Genomic DNA, 4,729 nt, shown 5'->3' on the forward strand with positions numbered 1-4,729 from the left:
TCTTCTGCTGCCCTGTTGGAGATGTGCACAAGCATGCGGACTCCCATCAACTTGCCACTGCCTTTGCAAAACACTTTTGATGAGCACCATCCATTTGAGTATTGTTGCCAGCAGACTGAGAACACCTCTGATCAACTAGCACAGCAGGTGCTTAACCTCCAGAGACCAGATAACAAAGCAGTGGACCAAGTCCTAGCCCTGCAAAAGTTACAGCATGCAGCCCAGGAGTCCCAGCACTTTCCCAATGAGATTATCAACAACTGAAGCCAACCAACTAAACCCAACTTACACCACAGTCAAATCCTCAAGGGCATCAAAAAATATAGAAACAAAAAGTGCCATATTCAAACATTAAAGGATATTCCAACATTAAAGCCCACCTAGATGAGAAATAACCAGTGCAAGAATTACAGTAACTCTTAATGCCAGGTTGTCTTCTTACCTCCAAATGCCTCCACTAGCAGCCAAGCAAAGGTTCTTAATCAAACTGAAATGGCAGACATAGAATTTAGAATCTGACTGGCAATGAAGATCATTAAGATTCAGTAGAAAGTTGAAACACAATCAGAGGAATCTAAAGAATCCTATAAAATGATACAAGTGATGAAAGAAGAAATAGCCATTTTAAGAAAGAACCAAACTACTCTAAAGCTGAAAACTCACTACAAGAACTTCATAATACGGTCAGAAATATTAACAGTAGAATAGACCAAGTTCTGAGAAAAGAATCTCAGAACTTACAGACTGGTTCCTTGAATCAACTCAATCAAACAAAAACAAACAAAAGAATTTGAAAAATGAAGAAAACCCCTGAGAAATACGAGATTATGTAAGGAAATCAAACTTATGACTCATTGCCATTACAGCAAGATAAGGGGAGAAAGCAAGCTATTTTGGAAATATATTTGAGACTATTGTCCAGGAAAATTTCCATAGCCTAACTAGAGAGGTTGATAAGCAAATTTAGGAAATTCAGAGAACCCCAACAATATTCTATACAAGATGACCATCCTCACGGCATAATCATCAGAATCTCCAAGGTCAATGTGAAAGAAATAAGTATAAAAGGCAACTAGAGATAAGGGCAATATCACATACAAAAGGAACCTCATCAAGCTAACAGTAGATATTTCAGCAGAAACCTTACATGCCAGAAGAGAGTGAGGGCCTACATTCAGTATCCTTAAAGAAAAAATTTTCCAACTACAAATTTTATTTCCAGACAAGCTAAACATTATAAGTGAAGGAGAAATACAGTCCTTTTCTGACAAACAAATACTAAGGAAACTCATTACCAGAACACCCCCTATACAAGAGGTATTTAAGGAAGTGCTAAACATGGAAACAAAAGACTGTTACCTGACTGAGCACAGCGGCTCACTCCTGTAATCACAGTACCTTGGGAGACCAAGGCAGGTGGATTCCTTGAGGTCAGGAGTTCGAGACCAGCCTTGCCAACATGGTGAAATCCTGTCTCTACTAAAAAAATACAAAAATTAGCTAGGTCTGGTGGCATGCACCTGTAATCCCAGCTACTTGGGAGACTGAGGCAGGATAATTGCTTGAACCTGGGAGGCGGAGGTTGCAGTGAGGTTGGATCATGCCACTGTACTCCAGGCTGGGCGACAGAGCAAGACTTCTGTCTGAAAGAAAAGGAAAAGAAAGACTATTATCTGCCAGCACACACACACACACACACACACACACACACACACCCCAAAGTACATAGTCCACTGACACTCTAAAGCAACTATACAATCAAGTTCACATAACAATCAGCTAACAACATGACAGAATCAAATTCTCACATATCAATATTCACTTTTAAAGTAAACGGACTAAATGTCTGTTAAAAGGCATAGAGTTCCAAATTGGATAAAGTAGCAAAACTCAACTGTTTCCTATCTTCAAGAAACCCATCTCATATGCAATGACACCCATAGGCTCAAAGTAAAAGCAAGGGAAAAGATCTATCAAGCAAACAGAAAACATGCAAGAATGAGGGTTGCTATTTTTATTTCAGTGAAACAAACTTTAAGCCAACAATGATCAAAAAGGACAAATAAGGGCATTACATAATGATAAAGGGTTCGATTCAACATAATGATCCTAAATATATATGCCCCAAGTCAGGAGCAGCAGATTAATAAAATAATTTTTAGAGACTTAAAAGAGACTTAGATAATAACACAATAAGAGTGGGAGCCTTCAACATCCCACTGACAGTATTAGATCATCAAGGCAAAAAACTAGCAAAGATATTTGAGACCTAAACTGAACACTTGACCAAATAGACCTAACAGACATCTACAGAATATGCCACAGAACAAGAGAATATACATTCTTCCCATGTGCACATAGCCAATACTCTAGAATCAACCAAATGCTCAGTCATAAGGCAATTTTCAAGAAATACACATACAAAAAAAACCCCAAAATTATACCAATAACACTCTTGGACAATGCACAATAACAATAAAAATCAATACCAAGAAGATCTCTCAAAACAATACAATTAGATGGAAATGTAGAAACCTGCTCCTGAATGAATTTTGAGTAAATGACAAAATTAAGGCAGAAATTAAGAAATTCTTTAACAATAATGAAAACAAAGATATAACATACCGGAATATTTGAGACACAGGTAAAGCAGTGGTAGAAGAAAAGTTTATAGTGCTAAGTGCCTACATCAAAACATTAGAAAGATCTCAAATTAATAACCTAACATCACAATTAGGGGAAGAAGTAAAGCAAGAGCAAATCAACCCCAAAGATAGCAGAAGAAAAGAAATATCCAATATCAGAGCAGAATTGAATAAAATTTAGATGTGAAAATCCTTTCAAAAATCAATGAAACCAAAAGTTGCTTCTCTGAAAGAATAAATAACATGAATAGACCACTATTTAGACTAATAAAGAAAAAGAAGAGAGAAGATCCAAAACACAATCAGAAATGACAAATGTGACCTTACTGCCAACCCCGTAGAAATACAAAAAACTCTCAGATACTATTATAAATACCTCTATGCAAACAAACTAGAAAATCTAGGCAAAATAAATACATTTCTGGAAACATGCAACCTCACAAGATTGAACCAGGAAGAAACTAAACACCTGAATAGACCAATATGAGTTCTGAAATTGAATAAGTAATATAAAACCTACCAACCAGAAAAAGCCCTAGACTAAATAGATTTGCAGCCAAATTCTTCCAGATGTAGAAAAAAGAGATGGCACCAATCCTGAAACTATAGCAAAAAATTCTGGAGGAGAGACTCCTCTGTAACTCATTCAAAGAGTCAGCATCATTCTGCTACCAAAAGCTGGCAGAGACACAACAAACAAAGAAAAAATTTAGCCCAATGTTCCTGATGAACACAGATGCAAAAATCTTCAGGAAAATACTAGCAAACTAAATCCAGCAGCATGTCAAAATCTAATACACCAGGATCAAATAGATTTTATTCTTGGGATGCAAGTTTTGTTCAACATATGCACATAGGCTTTTAAAAAATTTTAACATCATTTCCTGTTAAAATCCCTCAACAAACTAAGCACTTAAGTAACATACATCAAAATAAAATGATTCATCTATGACAAACCCACAGCCAATATCACACTGAACAAATAAAAGCTGGAAGCATTCCTGTATTGGTCTCTTTTCACACTACTATAAAGAACTACCTGAGACTGGGCAATTTATAAAGAAAAGAGGTTTAATTCAGTCACAGTTCTGCATAGCTGGGAAGGGCTTAGGAAGCTTAGCAATCATGGCAGAAAGGGAAGCAAGGCATGACTTACATGGTGGCAGGAGAGAGAGAGAGAAAAAAAGAGAGAGTGAGCGAGCAAGGGGGGATGTGCCACAGTTTTAAACCACCAGATCTCAAGAGAACTCACTGTCACAGTAATAGCATTGGGGAAACTGTCCCCATGATCTAATCACCTTTCACCAGATCCCTCCCCTAAAATGTGGGAATTACAATTTGAGATGAAATTTGAGTGGTGACACAGAGGCAAACCCCTGACCCCACCCAAATCTCATGTACTTCTCATATTTCAAAATCAATCATGTCTTCCCAATATTCCTCCAAAGTCTTAACTCATTCCAGCATTAACTCAAAAGTCCATGCCCCAAGTCCCATCTGAGAGAACGTAAGTCCCTTTCATCTATGAGCCTGTAAAATAAACGAAAAACTAGTTACTTCCAAGATAAAATGGGGTTCAGGCATTGGATAAATGCTCCCATTCCAAATGGGAGAAGTTGATGAAAACTAAGGGGCTACAGGCCCCATGTAAATCTGAAATCCAGCAGAGCAGCTATTAAATCATAAACTCCAAAATAATCTCCTTTGACTCCATGTCTCACATCCAGGGCATGATGATGCAAGATATGGGCTCCCAGGGGACTTTACTCTGTAGCTCCACCCCTGTGGCACTTCAGAGTACAGCCTCTGTTGCTGCTTTTATGAGCTGATGTTGAGTGACTGCAACTTTTCCAGGTGCACAATGCAGGCTGTTGGTGGATCTACCATTATGGAGTCTGGAGGACAGTGGCCCTCTTCTTACAGCTCCACTAGATAGTGCCCCAGTGGGGACTCTGTGTGAGGGCTTCAACCGCATGTTTCCCTTTTGCATTGCACTAGTAAAGGCTCTCCATGAGGGCTCCATCCCTGCTGCAGACTTCTGCCTAAACATCCAGGTGTTATGCTAATTTCTGCAGATGGCTTGA

The sequence above is a fragment of the Mandrillus leucophaeus genome, unplaced genomic scaffold (assembly GCF_000951045.1).
Source record: "Mandrillus leucophaeus isolate KB7577 unplaced genomic scaffold, Mleu.le_1.0 Scaffold707, whole genome shotgun sequence".
Lineage (NCBI taxonomy): Eukaryota > Metazoa > Chordata > Mammalia > Primates > Cercopithecidae > Mandrillus > Mandrillus leucophaeus.